This window comes from Chamaea fasciata, unplaced genomic scaffold, assembly GCF_029207755.1.
Source record: "Chamaea fasciata isolate MVZ Bird 193981 ecotype frontalis unplaced genomic scaffold, bChaFas1.0.hap1 SCAF_11, whole genome shotgun sequence".
In the NCBI taxonomy this organism is placed as follows: Eukaryota; Metazoa; Chordata; class Aves; order Passeriformes; family Sylviidae; genus Chamaea; species Chamaea fasciata.
In genome coordinates, this window is record NW_027094096.1 from 5,797,048 (window position 1) to 5,817,705 (window position 20,658).

Here is a 20,658-nt window from a genome sequence, read left to right on the forward strand (position 1 = left end):
CTCTGCCTTAATTTTGGAATATCTGGGGAGAAAACGCCTATTTATAAATGCAGGTAATTCCATAAGAAGTACAAGTAGCGCAGGTAGAAGGCTCTTCATGCCTTCAGGCCCCTGACTTTGGTGGCTGCTGGGAGCACTGGCTGGCCAAAGCTACCAGCACCTGCTCCCTGACCTGGCTCATCCTGCCCAGAGGGGAACTGGGTCTTAAAAGACACTAAAAGGTTGCACAAGGTGTGGTGGGACAGGCTCTCAGCCACAGTCGTCAGCATTACTAGACGTGAGAGCTCGGTGTGGGAGTGTATTGTGAGCTCCAGTCACACAGTCATTAATCATTTATTTCAGAATTAGGAGCAGGAGGTGGAATTCTTAAGCCTCTCCCCCTCCAGCTGAAGGGCAGGTTGTTTCAGGTGGTTCCCAGAAGTAATGTTTTACTAGCAAGCAGCATGAGGGAACATCCAGCCAACGGTGTTCCTTGCTGTGCAGGGTTTCGGCAGCAGAGATGTTATTTATTCTGTAAATAAATCTAGTGAGTTTATATTCTGTAACTCTACAAATAGCAGGCTTGTATTATATTGGCAGATCAGCTGAATGAAAACAGTGTTGACAGATTGTTCAGCTCATGGGAAAAAGATATTTCTTTGTAGAGTTACTTAGGGATTATCCTGTGTGTCAGGAATGTTGCTAAATGTCAACTATTTTTCTACAGTAAAATAATAAAAATCAAAGCAATTCATCTTGGATACATTTTTACATGCTAAAGCAGACCGTGTGGAGGTGTTTCTTGAAACCAAATTTCAATAACAAGCTGAGTATCTGTTTGCTCTCCCCCACATGAGGGTTTCTCTCTCTCCTTTTAGGGTTAGAATCCCCAAGGACCTGGAAGATACCAACATGTTTGTGTTGATAAGTGGAAAATGAAACTTCGTTTGGGAACGGGTAATGAATTCCACCCTCAATGCACGCTCAGTGTGCCAGCTTTGCGTTGTTAATTTCCAGATCTGTTCATTAAGACCGCGTGAGCTGGTTGCTACCAGTGGAGTTGCACAAGATGGTTGAGCTGCTCTGCCAGCCTGCCTCAGCTGAGAGGAATCTGCGTCTCCACAGCTGCACAGCTCTCCCTTCCTTCCCTTTGTGCTGCTGCTGGCTTGGCCTTCCCTGCAGCTGAGTTCCCTGCCTGGCGGGCTCCTCTGCTTTGGGAGGGGGGTTTTTCTGCTCAGTGAGTGAATCGAGTCAGGCTGTCCGAGTCAGGAGTTGGTAGAGGTGATGCCAGGTCAGTGGCAGGAATACTTCTGGAGAAAAATGGTCCTGGAGATGGGGACCCTTCAGGTGGGAGGTCAGGTTGACTCAGCGTGTGTGCCTGTGCTGGGTGAGATGTTCCGCATGGGGCCCATTGCTGTGTGTAAAGCTGGGGTGCTGTGGGGAACTCTTTCCTCCCCCAAATGTCCCCTGCCAGCTCTGCTGTCTGCAGCCTGTGTTTGTTCTTCCCTTCCCTGGGGCCTACCAGAGCAGCCTGGTGCCATCAGCACATTGCTGGCGTTCTTTTCTAGATGGAAGAGGGTCCCAGTCTGGCCTCCAGCTCCCATTCTCAGCCTCGTGGGGTTGTTTGGGACCTTACAGATCATCCTGTTCCGTGCCCCAGGGGACACCTCCTCCGAGCCCTTGTTCCCGTGGGACTCCCCTGGGCCTCCCTGTGCTGTCAGAGATGACCACTTGCTTTGCCCTTTGTCTCCTGTCTCTTCGCCACCATGCAGGGCCTGTTGTTGCCATGGCAGTTTAATTTCTTTAAGGGCCTTTTCTGGAGGATCTTGTTAAGTGTCTCTTGGAAATTAAGGTAGGCTTTGTCAAGTACAGTCCGCTGGTGCAAGGGAGGGCCCTGGGAGAAATCCCGTGGATTTGTGGAACTTGACTTTCCTATCCAAATGGAAGGCTGATTTCCCTGTCTGAACACTGTAGTTTATTCAGTTGCCTGCAGATCTATTTTCTAGAATGGTTTCTACTAAATTAGGCTCACTAGGCTGTAACATCAGAGTGTTAGGTGAGAGAGTAAACATGACTATAAACTGCGTGCAAGAGTAATCACTGCTTCAAGCAATAGAATTTTATTTTGAAAGCTGTTTTTTTTTCTGGTTCACTTATGTGCCTTTCTTGGTGTCTGATAGTTTTGTTTTTCCTGTATCCTTACTTTAATAGGACATTGCTTGTGGCAGAGGAGTTAAACATCTCACTTCTAAGAAATGAATATTTTTAACAATAGGGAGGTACTTACATATTTTCGAATCTCTGTTTTTCTGAGTTCAGTGGAAATTGGTCCATGTGCTGATAATTATTGATAGTGGAGATGGAGAAAAGGTCAGAGAGAAGGATATATACCCAGAGTACTCACCTGTAGGCCTGTTTCTGTTGGCTACTGGGCTTAAAGAAACCCAAACAAATGGTTGCAGTGATACTGTAAAACAAATAATGTAGCGCAGGGAGTGTAAATCAGCACCGCACAGATCATCCTTGCACACAGAGCTGAGACTGGAGGGGCTGCCTGCCCTTGGCTGCTCCCAAACTGTGCTCAGCCATCTGTAACCTTTGTGCCCTGCTCTGCAGAGTGCTCTGGGAAGGGCAGTGAGAGTGGAGGAGAGCTCCAGTGGTAAGGAGGGAAGCTCTTCCCCAGACTTGGCCACAGTTTCGGGTACTCTGCCCCGTGAGTCTCAGATCCTGGCTTGTTTATTCTTCACCTCCGTTCAGTTCCATGATCCCAGCGTTTCCCTCAAGCTCTTTGATGCTTTTTCTATTTCAGCACTAGGCTGATGGTTCTGCGTATATTTACATAAATCAAATAGAATTCACCTGTAATGTGTCCTTTCCCATCCCTCTGAGAAGGGTCAGTGTAGCTGATCCGAAGAAATGGCATCATTTATGTGGGTTTGTGCATCTCTTTTGCTTCCCTAGTCAGAGGAGTGATTTTTATTTTTTTTAATATATTTTGTTTCTGTAAACTCCATTTGCAACAGTTTTCTCTGACAAAGCAATAAGATGGAGCTGAAATTTAATTCCTGTTTCAAAATGCTCTGGAGAAGTTTTGAATACTAATTATCATGCTGTTGTACAAGATACTGGACATGCTCAGAACCTGGAGAGGTGTGTTTCCATATTGAACTGTTATGCTTAGTTTTCTTCCCAAAAAGGAGCCACAGAAGCTGCTTGATTTTGCTTTGCAAAGGAAAGTTTTTACACGCTCAGGGACAGAAAGCACTGCTGTGGGGGCTTATGTAAATTCCATTGCCTGACCGGGAATTTCTTGTCTTGGGGTAAATGTTTGTGAATGCCAGAGCCATTAGAGCTGTGGGGACAAACCTTTTCCATTTTAATGCCTTACTTTTCTGATTTCTCATTGCCGGTTCCTGGTGCAGAGCTGTTGGTGTCCTGGTGGAAAGCTGAGAAGGAGAGACAAGGGCTGAGAGATAAGGCTGAGGGATAAGAGCCAAGGGAAGCAGAGTGTCACATTTGAGCGGTGGAGGGAGGAATTGTCACTCGTAGCTGCCATTATTTCCTGGACGTTTTGTTTCCCCAAGGCAAATGCATTGTTACAAAACTGCTAAGACTCGAATGTGTATCCTTTTCTAAGCTTTCAGAATGTTTTCTGGGCGATCTCTGCCCTCAAGGATGGCTGGGCCTTTTGTAGCATTCGTGCAGGGCTTGGAGCCCCTGTGCAATGGCAGGGGCTGCCCACCCGCATTTTCTGCTGGAAACTCTGAGCCGTTGGCAGGGTATATCGCTGAAGGAGTTTTATTGTGAAACACGCAGCTGAGAATAACCTTTCACATCTTCCTGGCCCATAAATTTTTGGCAGTCAGCTCCTTTGTTGGCCGTCCCTCAAACAAGTTCCTTGACCTAAAGGGTGCTTTGGCAACACCCACACCCAGGGCCGGGCTATTGTGTCTGCCTCTGTCCCCAGGGCCACGTGTTGCTGCTCTTTGTAACTCGTGCTTGCATTCAGGCCCGCGTCAGAAGATAATGGCTGTGTGGCAGTGGTCACAGAAAGCATTCAGCGCGTGGGACAGTCAGCTGTGATTTGTAGTTCCCCAGTCGTGATCTCTTCACCCGCAGGGCTGGTGAATGACAAGCAGCCCCGCTGTGAAGTGTCGCAGAGCGCCGCTGCGGTTATCCGTGCTGCTGGCACGCTGAGCCGGTGTGCGGGTTCACTGGGACTGGCACATGCGAGCCTGACACAGGCAAGAGCTTGTGGAGCTAAGCTGTGATGGAACAACTACAGAATTAAAGGGCAAGGGAATGTACAAAGCCAGTGACTTCCAGCTCTTCAGAAGAAATGAGCCCATGATGAGCTCTCTTTGCACCAAGTGGGGCGTTGGGGTGAGGGGGACAGGCTGTTCCGGCCCACGGTAGAGACAGCGTCCTTGTGCTAAGGGACCGCAGCTCCTGCGGCTCCTCAAGTAGCTCGTTTTACACACATAGAGAAGAAAGAGGTGTCCTTTCTGATCTCTGGTCGGGCTGTTGCTGGTGTTGGTGGCATGCCAGGCTCTTTGAGGGAAGACCCAAGAGCAGCACGAGTGGGAGCTGCCCTGCCCTTCCTGCAGCTCCTGCATCTGATGCTGCAGTCAGAGCTCCCTGAAATGGGGCCTCGGTTGGGAAGACAAAAAGCTCTGGGGAAGGAAGGGAAGAACATGCTGGTAAAAGGCTAGAAATGATCGGAATATCATCTTACATTCACCACGCTTGCCTATTAATAGCCAACAAAGAACAAAAATTTAATACACAGGGCAGCCTCATTTGTATTATTTTTCCTTAGCTGTAAGCTCAGGCAGTTTGGGACTTGGTTGCTGGGGATTTTTTTTAATCCTCAAGGGGAATGTTGGTTTTCCCATTGTTATGGATGGCTCAGATGAGCACGCCTGTGGTTGAGATGGGTATTGTTAGGCAGCTACTCCCATCTTGTTTCAAATAACACATGCCTCTGACAAATCAACTGTCTGGACTGGAAATTCCTGTGCTGAGTTTTTAGTTGCAGAGCGGTTATTTTTGTGGTGTTCCAACAAAACTTATTCAAATCGATTTCTGAATATGAAATTAAGGTGGGGTGGTTTTCTATTTGTTTGTTTCCTTTTTTTTTTTTTTTTAGGTGTGGTAAATATATTTTCTCGTTAGGACTTCAGTGGGAAATTCCTGCTGAGTGTTCATGCTTTAGGGTAAAGGCCTGTGGCTTTAATGAGATCGTTGTTTCTTAGTTTTTAAAAAGAAAATCCACATTGCTTGATCATTTTATAATTGTCTGCAAAATAGTAAGTGGTAGCTTGGTTTGACTCGGATACCTCTTTCTTGCAGATTTTGTAGTTGTGCAGGTTTTCCACAGGAGCAGGTTGCCTGTGCCACACGGAGAGTAACCTTCACTGCGTCCTTCCAGCTCTGGGAAGGACAGGAGTTTGTCAGACATCAGTCTGCCCCTTGTGAACAGAAGCCATTCCTGAACACCAGACTGCGTGAGGCATAACTGCCCAGGTTTGGAAACCAGGCTTGGGTTTTTTGGTCTCTTGCCATGAAGTTGCCAAAAGGTGGATCTTGTCAGTCGAGTGTATTTTGCGCTGTGTCCTTCTTTCCTCCAAAGCAGGCAAGTTACCCAGGGCTCAGATAAGGAACAAATGTTTTTCCTAACTTTGTTTAGGAGAGAACATTTATTTTGGATGAAATCTCCCAGAGGAGCTTGAACTGACACCGGATGGGAAGATCAGTAAACCCAGCAGGATATAACAACACTGTGTGCTTGGGCAGTTGAGAATGTCGTAGTGGAATATGAAATAAGGGAGCAAAGTCGCGCTTTTAACGTGGCCAAGAGCTGACTGGTGGTGTTGAGATCCGAGCTGTTGGTGCTCGGAGAGCATCCTGAGGGTGCACCTACTGAGTGTTTCAGTTTGGCTGTGATCCCAGGGGGAAGGTTCCTGTCTTGGGGGCTCTTTGGTCGCCTTGCTGTGTGGGTGTCCACGCTCTCACCACTGGAACCCAGTGGCTCTAATACCATTTTCCCCCCTTAATTTTAAATGTCCTCATCATATGTGGTGAGAAAAATTGACACCACCCTGCCCCCATCATGTTCTTTTCCTTGCAATATTTTGTCCTTGCCCTGCAGCTGATAAGAATTTTCTTGTATTGCTAGCAGAGATTTAACCTTGCAGTGTGATTTCTTGAGGACCACTACCCAAAATGTTGCAGTGGTTATTAGTTTCCTGTAACACCTGCTCTGCAGTCCTCTACCCCTGGCTTTCAAGCAGGAGTTTTCTATTATTTAGTCCTATAATTATTTTCCTTTAAGAACAGTAGTTCACTTTTGAAAAACTGCAAAGCATTTATCACTTACATGTCTCTGTCCTCTGTCTGGAATGTGCTGTGTTGTGAGAATAGATGCTAGAAGGACTTCAACTGTTGTGGTTTTATTTAATGAAGGAATAGTATTGGAGTGTGTTTTTCTCTAATTATTTTATTTGAATTTTTTCCCCTGATTTGTTTTGTGCATTGCTGGAATCTCTAGGGTCACAACTCCTAAGTCCAAAATCATCTTTCTTTTACAGCCGTTAAGAGATATTAAAATTGTAGACCTCTGTCCAGTCTTGTGTTTTACTGGAACAGTGGACTTTTACTAGGATGGTTATTTATTTACTTTTACTTTCGTGGCTCTTCCTGGGCTTTCTTTGTTCCTGGAAGAATACAGAACAAAAAACCCAAAAAACAATGGAGAGAGAGCTTGAGTTAACCTCTTTGCCTGTCTTGGGGTGTGACAATTTACAATATTCTTGACAGCTGCTTGTCTAATCTCTTAGTTGCTGGAAATGTCATTGCACTTCCGAAGCAGCTTATTCCACTGCTGTATATTCTTACTGACTGTTTTTTTCCAAAGTGACACATTTTGCAGTTAACTTTTGGGGTTTATTTCATCACAGTGAGCTATTTCTGGTGTACTTCAGCATCCATGAGCTGTCATTTTTTTTCCTCCCTGAACTCTAACACAAACAGTGTCTTTGAGTTTCTCAGTGTTTCCTCCCACCTCTGGTTTTCTTGTCCTCTTGTCCATCTTCCTGCTTTGTAGACTCTCTCCTGTCAGTTCATCTCGAAGCATGGTGCCCCAAACTGGGCACTCTGTTCTGATGCTGGTGATTTAGTGGTGCAAGGTGGATTGTTCTTCATTTATTTATTTATTGTGGCAAGCTCTTCACAAGGGTCCCTTGCTCTTCCCTCATCCTTTTGCACGTTATTGATGGAAAGCTTTGCAGGCCATGCCGGGGCTCGAGAGTCTGCCTTAGCCTGTGCTTGGGTCTCTGGAGTCACTCTGGGTTTCTGTCACCGAGGCACGGTCACCCTTGTCACAAAGGCAGGGCTGGAGCCCGCGGGGGAAGCCACTGTCACTGGTGAAACAAGTGGGACTTGGGCAGCCTCCCCTGTGTGGTTAGCACAGGCCACAGCACAAACACAGATCAGTCCTTGGCCGAGATGGCACCGGAGAGGAGCCCGGGCGCTCCCCTCGCTCCTGGTGCGGGCTCTGGGGCCGCTGGCTGCCGCCTGCTGCAGTTGTCTGTGCTGCCATTTGATTAGCTGCGCTCTTCAATATTCATGAAGAGCGCTGGAGAAAGAGCCTGCCTTGTTTGTTCAGCATCAAGCTGTCGGAAGCGTACATGGAACGTTGGTTTCTCCACGTCCTTTGATGTCAAATGCTGCTTTTTTGTTATTATAAAACAGAACAAGTCTTTGTGACGGCTTTGACAATACAGAATGAAGACTTGGGGGTCTTTTTGTGGTATGATAGCAGCTGTAAGAGAAAAATCTGGGAAGGAAAATTAAAAGGTGCTAAAAAAGTGAAGAAGGGGTGCGTTTAATGTGAATGCAATCCGCGTGTTTCACAGACTTGCCCTGAAATTTTCCTAGGAAACAGCTGTGTTCCAGCATGGACAGGATTTGTAGCTTTTGTTTCTTCCAAAGTGTAGGGACGTTTTTGTACCAAGCAGAGATGTTTTGAGCTTTGAAATTAGTCTTCTAGTTGTGACGTCATTAGCAGCATTTATTTATTGTCTGTTTGAATGCTGGATTCCTTATATCACAGCATTTGTTTCCTGTCCATTTATAATCTTCAGGGAATGGCTTCAGACAGATCTGCTTTGGTGCTCTACTGTTTTAAGTGCACGATGATTGGAAACTTGGATTTCACTTCTTGTTTGCTTATTTTGAAACTGCCTTTTGCTGTGTTTTACGAGCTAATTTGTCGTGGGACTATACTGGTAGAAGTGGGATGAAAATTAAACATTGATTAATTTATAAGTAAAATAAATGGAACTGGGTTGTGCTTTCTAGGCTTTAATGAGTTTAGTTCACTTAGTAGCTTTATATTGATAAACATACCTAACTTTTTTTTCCAGTGCTTTTTTGTCCTCAGTGCTTTCCCACCTCTTTTTTCAGGTGACAGGCTATCACCTTTGCTGCCCTCCTGTCACCCCCAAGTGTCTGCTTTTGACTGATGAGCCTCTGCCCCCTCGACCATTGTCACTGGCTCCTCACAGAGCACTTTGGCTCCTGCTCTGGGCACAAGTTGTGTGCCTGGCATGGCTGGAGATTGTTCCAGGCCGTGCCTTGGGGTGGGGACGAGTGCTCCGTGCAGGCGTGGGATAAACCAGGGCGGTGTGCGTGTCCCTGGGATAAACCGGGGCGGTGTGTGTGTGTGTCACAGAGCAGTGACAGTCCTCCTTGGCCAGCTCCTCAGCAGCCGCTGCTTTTGTAGGGATGTTTTGGAAACACACTGAGGGAATTTGAGAGCTTTTAGTGGCCCTTTTGTCAGCAGATGAGCGGGACTTTGAGTAGCAGAAGGCGGCAGGGGCCGGTGGCCGAGCGACCTTCCTTTGGCGCCACGTGGCCTCGGCGTGCAGCTGTGTCTCCCCGGCGGCGCTGCCGGGCTGGGGGCTCTTGGCAGAGGTGTTGGGAAGACAGGGGTCTTGCTCTGCTCTGATCTTACAGAGCACTCTGTGCTGTGGTGGATGGCAATTGGCATACTGAGGGTTGGGGCGGAAGAGCAATTGCTGCTTTGGTTCCGTGCTGCTGTGGCTCCCGACCTGATGGAGCACGCTTTGGTGTGTTCTGGGCATTTTATTGGGTGGGCAGCACAGAGTACGGCAGGAAAGGAGTGACTGCTCAGCGAGCCTGGCTCGTTCTCTGGGAATACGCCTTTCTTCCCTGTCATTGCGGCTGGGAGGCCGTCAGCACTTTATTCTTCCAGTGTACCTCCCAGGGAAGCTCATCTCCATGATTGTATCACTTATCTTACCAATGTATCTCCCTTTTTAACAGACTAGGAAGAGCCTTGCCATCAGTCTCTTACTTTCCCTTCTAATAGCCCTCAAAAATCCAAGGGGAAAAAAAGTCATCTGCTCTCGGATCTCTTGAGAGTTTGGAACTGTGTGTGTATAAGGAGCTTGAGCTTTCAATGTTTAAATGGAAACCCATTCAGTGTTAGGACGTTTTTCTCTCTGGTTTCATCCATGTAGTGCACAATTCTGCCAGTCTCTTCTGCTGTGTTTTCTGTAGACTGCAATTTCTTTTCCTTGATCAAGCTCCAAAGCTGTTTTTCTGCCCCTCCTCTTCACTGTGAGTGTATCTAAATTCCTGGTTAACAGACTTAATAGTTTAGTATTAAAACAAGAAAAAGTTTGTGCTGTTTTATCACTACCTTGTAACTCTTTCTTATCTGAAATTAAAGTAAGAAATTCTGAGAAAAGAAACGCTATAACAGACCAAAAGAACAGCCAGTGGGAAGGGGAAGGTAAACAACTAAATATGGGGTATAACAACTCAAGGCAGAATTTCTTGCTTCACACAGGCAAGAACTGGATGGTTGGGCATCAGGAGCAGGAATTTCATCAGCTACCTGACAGTGTTTTGTCCCTGAAATCATCTTTGCTTAGGAACTTTTAGACATTAAAGATTCGTTTTTCCCCGTACCTTGGGGGCTGTGCTCAGAAAACAGGTCTTAGACTTCAGGCATTCATTTCAATCTTACCTTGCTCTTGTAATGTCAATTGTTGACTTAAGGAAACTGTCTTATGTTTGCGAGGCAGTATTTAATTACTGTGCTGGTTGTTTTCTCTTGCATTTCCCTGTAATGAGCTTTAATTTTATCCAAGTCTTCATCGGTCTGGGAGTTTGCAAGCAGATTAGAAATTAAATTGTACAGTAGAGAACAAGCAATAATAAATACCCTTTTAAATGTTAGTGTTAAAATAGTAAAAAAGAATTGTAAAACCTCTCCTGTTAAAAATAATACTTCGAAAAGTGTTCTGGGTACCATTTTTCTAGTGAACTGAAATCTCACTGTGTTTTCTTTATTCTTCCTTTGGCAATTAATCTCACAACGCATTCTCTCAAGTCATTCTTCTGGTGTTTTAGTAAGGTCAGCAGCTACTCTAAATGACAACCTTTTTTCAAATGTGGCTGCCAAATTGCATTTTCATGACAGATAAATCTCTTCTGTCTGCAAAGAACACATGGACACTCCTGTTACAGAGACATTAGCTATTCCATCTCGGCTCACTGTGTTCATGAATCAGTGCTCCCTCCTTTGAGGAATGATTGAAAACTTGTGGAAGAGGCTTTTGTGCCCATTGGCAAGAAGCTCATGAAACTTTTTATAGCTTAAAAGACAAAATTTTCTCAGCGTTTCCCTAAGAATTTTGGAGAGATTTTTTTAGCTTCAATGTGGGAAATTTTGCTGAAACTAATAACTATCTTATTTTGCATTCTGTTAACATGCCCAGTGTCTCTGGAACTGCAAGATGGCTGTATTGACTGCAGTTAATATGTGAATAAAACATACAATAAAATATAATATTCTTTATAATATATATACAGAACATGAAATTAATAGAACACGAAAGTGTTGAAGGGTTCCCTGAATTCTGACTGCAGAGGAAGGTTCAAGGTTTGGGAGTGCTCAGGGCTGGGTTTCACTGGTGCTGTAGGTTCTGGCACTGAAACAGGCTGGTCTTTAAAAGTGCAGTACCCGCAGGTTCTATCAGATGTGGTGTTCAGGCTCTGTATTGTCTCACAGCTGCCCAGGGTGCTCTGTCTACAAGGTCACATATATTTCTTATATTTCTGGTTTTGAATGGTACCTACAGAAAAAAGAAGTTGGGGACAGGATTTGACTTTTTTTTATTGAAGAATATAAGAGGAAAAACCCACAGGCATGAAAACCTCAAACACATTCAAGCGCAGAGTTTTTGCTCCACGTACTGATTGGGAATTACCTGTGAATTCTTTGGGAGTTCTGTATCCAGGACTTTCTGTACTTGGGAAGGATGTGTGATTTTCAGCCTGTAACCTGTTTTAGGATGCTGAACACGTGCTCTGAGTGCACAGTGAAGTCCAAGTTTCAGCCTGCAGGTAAGACAGGTGCCTTCCGTAGCAAATGCATAAGTAATTCCCTGTGTTCCTGCAAAAGAGGAAAAAGCTTAAAAGCATTAGTTTCAAAAGGTAGTTATTTCCCTTGTCTCTCCTTGGCAGTATTAAGACCAGAGCGTTTTTGATAAAGAAATGTAGAAATAGGTGCTGGGAGCTGCGCTAGAGTTACATGGCTTTTGGAGCTCCCATTCCTCCTGTGTTTCCTCTTCCAGCCAGGTGTGGGAAGGCCGGTTAGCAATCCTGCAGGGATGTGCTCCTTCCCAGGTGCCTGTGGGCCTGGGATACACTGACAATGCGTTTTGCTGTAGATTTTACAAATGCACATTAAAGCAGCATATCCTGCTTCAAACCCATTATTTAGAAAGCTGAGTGTGACAGAGACAGGAGAACATGGTAATCACAGCAGAACAGGCCAGGCTGAGGTAAAGAATGAGAGGTGGGATTGCTCTTTTCTCTTGGTCATGGGCTGGAAATCGATCAGTGTTGGACTTGAAATATGTAATTAATGGTGAAAAGAGCTGCTGGCAATTTGGAGTGTATTGAACATGAGCTGTGTAATGAAGTAGGGAGGGAAGCTCAACCACTTGAAATGGGAGAACCTGTCATATCTGTAATGTTAAAAATCTGTCTTAGGTTTAGAAACCTGAAATGTTAGAGTGCTCAGTAATTTATGGTATTTAGCATTAAAAATCGGAGTGAGCTAATTATGGGTATTAAAATGGCTGCAATAAATTTGGACATTGAAGGTTTGTAGAAGCTCTAAGCAGCAATTAACAATACTATTTTAATATATAAAATTTATTAAAGTTGAGCAAAGAAAAATCCTCATGCAGCTCACAAGGGAAAGTGTATAAAGAAAAATCTGCTTTTAAATTCTTATTGTCTCTTACTGAATTTATTGGAATAGCTAAGAAATATGAAACTAGACTATCCTCCTCTCATACATAGTAGAATTTGAGATATTCCCATGTCCTTTCTAAAATCGGAGAAGATAGTACTTTGCATGTTTATATCTACTTTTATACTTCAGTGGATAGGGCATTAGAGACTAAGGTTGTGAATTTTTTGTCTACTCTGTATTTTCTGGGCTTTTTCTGTTTTAGAGCTTCTGAGATCACAGTTGAAATAAAAGCTATACTTTTATGCCTAATCAAGCAGCTTCCTCATTTTTAGTTGGTGAAATATTTTTGGCACCCTTTTCTCCATCTGACCTTGCTGGGCTACTACTGCTGGGATAATGGCAGCTCCCTGAAGAAAAGGAGGAAAGCTCTGCTTTCAGCTGGCTCTGGGTGGCACTTCTGGTGCTGGAACCTCTTCATGGAGCAGTCAGAGAAAATCCAGGCAAACTCCTTCTCAACCTGCAGGCCTTTGGGTGAGCTCAAACAGTAGCCAAGGAGCTCCTGGGAAATGGGAGAAAGTCCTTTGGCAAGAAGTTACAAAGTCTCACAGTTTCTTCAGAAGCTCAGCAGAGGCCTAATGGATTATCTGAATGTTGAGTTGTCACCTGGAATGGCACTTTTCCAAAAGAGATTTAGATTACCTGTGTTCTTGAGTCTTCTCCCCTTCCAGGCAGGTAATGGTACACCAGTGACACCGAGTTGGATCAAGTACCTTGCTCAGTTCAGTTAGGCTGGGTCAGATTAAGTAAACAGAATGAGGCCTTTCAGTTTGCCACCAACTTGTTTTTTAACTGCTTTTCACTGGAATAATCAGGATTACCAAGATGTGCCCCGTTCTGCTAAAACTTTGGTGGTGTTTCTTTAGTAGATGCTTTTGCCATTCATGGTGTGGGCCGTGGCAGGTTTGAAAGTTCAGGCTAAATTCTTTGGGACAGGGAGACGTGCAGAGCTCACTTTGAAGCTATGTTTATTGATGAGTAATCTTTGTTCATTGATATCTGTGTTTGTTGATGAGTAGTCTTTGATTAGCACCAGCATCATTGACTCCTAATGAACATCATGGCCTTTCTCTAGGAATACAGGAGGATTTGTGTTGAATTCTAGCTGTTCTCGGCTCTGTGCCTCCCCTCAATGGTGTTTGAGCATGTCCAGTCACTCTTCTTGAAACCCAAAACAGAATTACTATCTTGTGTGTTGCTGAACAAATAATCCTGGAGACCCTTTCATTTGCTCTTTTGCTCCAAGTTTTACACTCACTGCATTTTCCTTGAGAAGTATTTCTGAAAAATATTTTAGTTGGCTTTTCCTCAAATCAGAAAGTGTTTGTTCTTGTTACATCTGGCTGTTGAGGTGGATGGATATTACCTTGACCACTGGACTGAATTCTCCATGAAATAGTGTCAGGGCTCTGAGAGCACTCCTTTTGAACACTGCAATTATGTGCTCTTCAGCACTTCTCTTAGCAGGACCCTGATCAATACAGTACTTCATCATTTCTTGGGTTCAGCTCAGATTTAGAGAGGATGTCAGTATTAATGTGTTCAAATTTTTCTCTGGGAGAGATCATGCTGTTAGTTCATTCAGCAGACAAAGTCAGCTTGACCTGGACCAGGAAGCTACCTCTCATCCTAAACCCTTATCATAATTTGCTAAACCCTCTGCATTCATTGATGTTGCCTGTTCATACTACTGCTTTTCACATTATCAGAGAAATCATTAACAGCTTCCTCTTCTCTGAGATTATGGTATGGTTTCTTAGAAGCCACATATCAGTCCAGGTTTTTTTGCTTATATCGCCTCCTTTCCCTAATTCTTGAGCTTTTCTTTCTCCCACTAAAAAATAAATAAGTAAAAAGACCAGCAACACAGAAGGGCAAAATGCTGAGCATTAAATCCCATGCTATCAAAGCTCTGGGATTAAGAGTTTTTTAATTGCTGAATTCTGGAAGATTTTTGAAACAAACATTTGAGTGCATATTAGTTTGGAAACAGAGAAATCAATCCTTTTAAACAGTTCTGCAGTACACATTTAATTGTCTGTGTTTATTCCAAATGCTTTTAAGGTAGAAAAGAAGCTTAAAGATTCTTGGCAAATACATGCTACTTGGATAGAAACCCAAGAATTTTAACAGCTGTTTTTCTGGAGAATGTCTTGGCTTTTCTTGTTCTTGATGATTTATATCTGTATGGGCGGTTTGTTGTCACCTTTTGCTGATTTGTGGTTTTCAGTTTGGTTCTCTAAGGCAATGTGGCTTTGCAAATGTTGGAGTCACTCCTGTCACTGCCAGGACAGTGGAACAGAGGAGGGGACAAGGGAAAGAAGCTCAGGGTACTTTACTATTTCTAATTTTTTGGTCTTTTGAATAGAGTTCAGATTTTTTATGGTTTGACATAGCATGTTATTTAAATGCGTTAGAAGGATTGAGTTGCTGCATGTCTCTTGGGAACACAGCCACTAGTTTCAATTAAATTTGGAGGGGGTGGGAGGTGTCCAAAAGAGAAATTCCTGCAGTTTTTGTGAAGGCAGACACCTGGCCAAAGTTACTCTCTTAACATCTCTTTCCCATCCCTCTTCTACACACTCTCTTAAATAAAAGCAAGAGCACGGTTTCAGTTGTTGTTAGATGTTAGAGAATCCACACAGAGTTACAGAACAGTAATGCACGGAGAACCAAGCTTCATTGTTTCCACAGCTTGTGGAACTGCTGGAAAAGACAAACAGAAGGGAAGAGTAAGTGTGCAGCAGTCTCAGTTGGCCAAACCCGACAAAGGGAGCTTTTATCAGCGTGTCAGCATGGCAGCATCTGATTCTGTGGTTCCTGAAAATAGAAATAATTTTCTGGTTCTGGAAGCAAATCTTCATCATGGTTTAAACTGGAGCAATGACATTCCCAGGAAAGGCAGCAGGAGGGACAGAAAAATGTGTTGTACCTTCTCAGAAATCCCCACAAAGCAGCTGATCAGATTTAGGATCTCATTGGATGGCTCGTGAGGTGTTCTTGCAAATTCATTATTTCTAAAGTGGGATTGTGCCTGCCTCTTCCAAAGGCACATAATCCATTTACTGCAGTGCCAGACAGAAGCCTGTGTACCAGCCACTGTTCTTGTTCTCTGGGTCAGGAGGTGGTTCCAGTGCTGCTTTTCCACTCCTGGTTTCTCTGGTTGGTGAGGGCACAGGGCTTGGTGCACTCAGCCTCTTGCCCTTGGGCAGCAGGATGGGAATGCGCATGGATCGTAACAGGGAATATAGTTTTGTTATACCTTATGCATATTGCAGAAATTGTCATGGATTAGTATTTTACGTCTAATTTAAGAAGCAGTTTAATTGTATTAATTACTTTTTGAAATTTGACAGCTAGTTGAGAGCAATGATTCATTTACTGGGGAGAGATTCAGCTCGTTTGAGGTTTCAGGTTAATTCTGACACCTTCAGATCTAACTCTTCAGTGCAAACTGAGCTTTATGCATTGCTGGTGGCAAATGGGAAATTATTTCTAGTTAGCTAATAAATATAACCGTTGACAGTTTTAAAAACAAAAAGAAAACCCAACCTTTAAATAAAAGGAAATCCTGGTGAGAGCTACAGCCTTATTAGATGTGTCTTTTAAGAATTAAAATGTAGGAATTATCTTAATGACAAACAGATTATTGGAAAAAAAGCCATGTAGGATTCATTTAAACCATCAATTTTTCATGTTAGTGCTAATGTATTAATTTAGTAAGAAATTGTTATGTTCGTGCAGTCCTGATAGCAAAGCTGGCATGAATGTGACCTTTTGACTTCCATCTGAAGAAAATGTGGAAGCCTAAGGACAACGTGGATTTTCAATGATAAGTGTCACAGTTTCAATGTTTAGTTGTAATGGCAAATTATGCAGAAAGGGACAGTGGGATTTTATGAAACGTTGTTTATGTGAAGAGCTGGATCTCCTCCTAACAGTGAGACAGCAGCAGTGTACAGGATAAAATGTAAAAGGTACATCTTTGGGACCAAAAGAACCCCCAGAAATGACGGGTCTGGTAGTCAGCAAATTATTTGTGAGGGGTTTTCTGGGAGGCAGGTAAGAGAACAGTTCAACTGTGAACTCAGAACTCACTGTGGGCTGCTGCTTCAGAACTCACTGAAGGCACATCCAGCTTCCCTCCATCCTCCTGCCCTTGTCTGCCACACCTTGTGCTCTTGCCAACGTAGTCTGCAGCACTTAACGTTTCAAAGGACTGTATTCTAAAATTGTGAATGTTTTATTTTTCAACTGGAGACGTTTCTTAGAAGAGGAGGCCCAGGAAAAGATATGAAGTATCTGAGCCTCAGGTACAGAAGTGGTTACCTAGGGGGGTTGCTGGTATACCTGTCCCTGGTGACAGGAATGTAAAGGGGGGCACAGACTCCAGAACAAGGGAGGATTGGGACAGGACAGGACAGGATGGAGCCTTCATTTGGGTCAGTGAAGGAAAAGAAACAGAGAAGGAAGGTGGTCCCTGACAGAGAGGTGTCCCAGCCACAGTCGGGGATAGAGGAGGAGAGGAAACTGCTGCAATCTCACTCTGCACGATCAGGGTTCTCACACTGGGTCTGTGGGAGAATCCAGCCTCCTGAAAATGCAAAGGAGAAGCTGGAAAGCTGGTTCTAGCATGGCCTGGCTGTGTGGATGGAGAGGTGGGGATGGCTATGGCATTCCAACTGCTGAGGGACCTCTGCTCTGTGAACTCCACCCGGTGCCTCGAGATACCAGGGTGGATGTCAAGACAGGCAGTGATTTTTTTCCTGAATAAAGGGAAAGGTCCAGAGGGGAGAGGTAGATTTGGAAAGACGTGAGAGCAACTGTTGTACTGAATGTCGGTGATAGAGAAAGCTGACCTGCATTGTTTATTGTCAGAGGGGTTTGTCAGGATGGGATATAACTTCATTTTTGAATAAGGAAGGACTCCCATATCCATAAAATATTAGGGAATGAAAAGTGTCTCCTAAAAAGATAATACTGGTGCAAAATCTAATGAGTGTAAACACAAGCAGTTGGGAGGATACGGATTTTGGGAGTGTTCTGGGGAATATGGCTACACACATGCATTTGTGTTGTGACTGTGCTTTTGGCTCCATAGAAGTACAGGTCTTTACAGGTCTTTCTTCTGCCCTGTGTGGTGTTTTTATTATTGTAGATGTGCTTAAAAAAAATTAGACATGAAATGGCGCCACGTTTTAATAACTTGGAAGGTTAGGGTATCTTGCCGTTCTCAATTATTTAAAGGTTTGATTCATGAAACTGTGATCAGCCAAATTCTGGATTTAAAAAAAATTATAGTTTAAGATTCCTGTTATAACACCTGGAGAGCTATGTTTGCTGGGATCTCACTGGACTGATTAAGAGAAGCTGCACTGTCATATTTAAACAATAGTTTTTACCTCGCCCTCTGCCTCATGACTGCTGCCAGCCGTCCACCGGTCGGAGGAAAAAACTTCTTCCGTCTTGATGTGAGAAAGGAGATTTTAAGGCAGTGCTTTTCTTGCTGTTCCGAGACTTTTCAGAGTGTTGCATTAACCATAGCCAGAAATGAAGCACCGGTTGGTTGTGCCTCTGCCTGCCTTGTTCCTGTGAACTGTCAGCCAGATACGGTGAGCCAGAGTTGCCTCTGTAGCCCTGACTCTGCGCCTCGCTGCCTTGGGGAGATACGTATCTCACAGCTCTCTTACAATATAGATGCATGAGAATCAGACTTTTCAAAGGTCTTTGTTGTCCAAGCTAAAGGGATTAGTTGTGATTCAGTTTTTAGAAAATCCTCCCTGTGAAGTCCAGGGCAAGTAGGAAGTCCCTGTAGGAATTGTTGCACACATATAACCAGGCCAAGGTTCTTGGTGGAGCTCGCTCAGGCTGAGCTGCTCACTGAGGTCACGCAGAAGTTTGGGCAGGATTTCTGTCTCATCCAGCCACCAGGCCCTCACAGTCTCGCTTGTTCCCCCCCACCAGTGGGATCAGAGACGGAAATGGGAGGGTAAAAGCTCCTCTCATGGGTTGAGAGAAGGCCAGTTTAACAGGGAAAGCAAAAACTGCACACACAAGCAGAGGAAATGAAGGAATTCATTCAGTCTTCCCACAGGCAGGTGCGTGTTCTGCACCTCCAGGGTAGCAGGACCCCAACACAGGTAACAGTGACTTGGGAAGACAAGTGCCATCACTCCAAATGTCCCCCTTTCCTCCCTCTTCCCTCCACTTTTACTATCCGTGATGTCATGAGGTCTGGAATATCCCTTGGGTGGGTTTGGGTCACCTGTGTCCCCTCCCAGGCACCCTCAGCCCCTCCCCGGTGTCTGTGAAGGAAATTGACTCCACCCCAGCTGAAGCCAGCAGTCTCTTACTCTGTTTTCTGATACCCAGGAGGATTTCTGGGTAAAATCCAGTCCGGGTCTGGGTCTTACCGGACTGGATCTACTGGCATCTGTACCAGTGCATTGTCAAAGGCTGGGTGCTGTGAGAGCTTGAGGTTCATCTCAAACAAGCAAATATAACAGGAAAACCGATTTTTATCTTTGTCATGTGAGAGAATGATTTGAACTGGATTTAGAGGATGTGAGAAAGGAGATCGAAACACTTCTCAGGGTCGCATTGGAGCTCAGAGGCTCTGCAGGCTCTCGCACCGTGTCACTGATGCAGACAGCCCTTGGTGATCCAGGGTCTCTGCCAAGCTCATGCAGCAGCTTGTACATCATCTCTGCACGTGGTCTGTACGGAGAATATTCTGCAATTAGCAGTGCACTGCCCTTCCACTGCTCAGAGTGACAGTCCATGGACAGCACAGGCAAAGAACTGGAACTTAGGACTTAGACTTGACTGAAAATCACCTGCTGGTGTAAGGCAGGGCTGTGAGAGGGAGCAACAGGAAATGCGCTGCTGTGGGTAGTGCTGGAGTGTTCTTGAGTTTCTGGTTGTGATAGTTGAATTTTCTTGAAGTTTTCTCTCTGTGAATGACTCATTGGCATTTTAGATGTTTGGTTCTTTTCTGTGCTTATGCTTTGTATCTAACATGTAGCATCAAAAACTGGTGGACACCTGCATCCAGAGAAAGGGACAATGTCACAGGCTTAGTCTGATGGCTCATTAGAAGTCACCTAGCCACAGGATTTCATGAAGTCTACTGAGGCTGGAAGTGGATACTCAGTTTTTCGTTTACTCTATGTTTTCAAATCCATTGCTTCTTATTAGAGATCTCACTCAAAACATGTAGCAGAAATCTAAATTGGATGATGTTTTCTGTATGTTCCTGTAAATGATTTTACCACTAAGTTGGACTTGCTTAAATTAGACATTTAATGATATTTATGAGTGATTTCCCCCTTTAAGACAGAAATGAAGTTTTTTCATACTTTATGATTTGTGTGCACTTAAACAGGAATATGAGAGTTACATCTTGGTGCTAAATATGTGTCATTTGTTTGTTTTTTCCATTGGTAGTGAGTCTTAGCCCACACTGGATTTCCCAGTACTTCCTTTTGCAGACATAAGGCCTTTGTGTTTATTTGTTAATTTTTTTTTTTTTTTTGGAGTATGTGGTGTGTTCCTGTGAGCCATGGTTATTAATTGACAGATGAGTTACACTATGATGGCACTTAAAATGCACAACGTGTATTTCTGAAAGCAGTGGTTGCTATAGCAACTTTCTAGTAGGTCACTGGCAGTGTTGTGTGAGTGTGTGTGTATGATTTGGCTGTTAATGCAGACTAATACTGGTAGAAAAATGAGAAATGGGAGAGTCAAAAAGAAGGTAGCCCTTCCCCCCCCTCCCTGTCCTCTCCCCTCCAAACGGTGTAAGAGAATTTTGTGGAGAAAATCCTTGCTTAGGATATCGCATGTATTGGCAAGAAACTGGCTATCGTCTGCTATAATTAGATGCTTTCTTTTTATTTATGTAAAGATTATTAAAAAGCCTCCAAATGGCCTTAATCTGACTCTGCTTTTTCTTCGACATCTTTAGAGTTTGGTTAGGAAAGGAATCCATACTCAGTTGATCTAAAAGTAATGTGTTGTATTTGTTCAGCATTAACAGCTATTTTTGAAGCACATCTGTAGGATGCACTGGAATTTTGGGAAACTGGGGAGGGGTTTTCCCTCTTTTTGTAAGATCTTTCAGGAAGGTACATTGCATTTCTGTAGCAAGTTAGGCCAGTGCAGATCTCCTGGTCCTGTTCTCTCCTGATCGTTCCTGTCTCTTCCCTGGTCCTGTGCTCCTGCAAACAAGGGATGAGCCGATCCAAATACAAACAACTGGAAGACAGTTTTTAAAATTGCTGGATGATTTCCTGGACTGTACAATGGGCAGAAAGCCAAGTGCC

The 20,658-nt window shown here is 44.2% G+C and overlaps 1 protein-coding gene across 1 annotated transcript in view; it reads left to right on the forward strand.

The window, feature by feature from the left end:
* Positions 1-20,658, forward strand: part of STAG1 (STAG1 cohesin complex component) — a 165,319-nt gene that overhangs the window by 1,577 nt on the left and 143,084 nt on the right. The window contains exon 2 of the mRNA XM_066194137.1: positions 858-936. The gene's annotated coding sequence lies outside the window, so the exon portion shown is untranslated. The remainder of the gene's footprint in view (positions 1-857; positions 937-20,658) is intronic.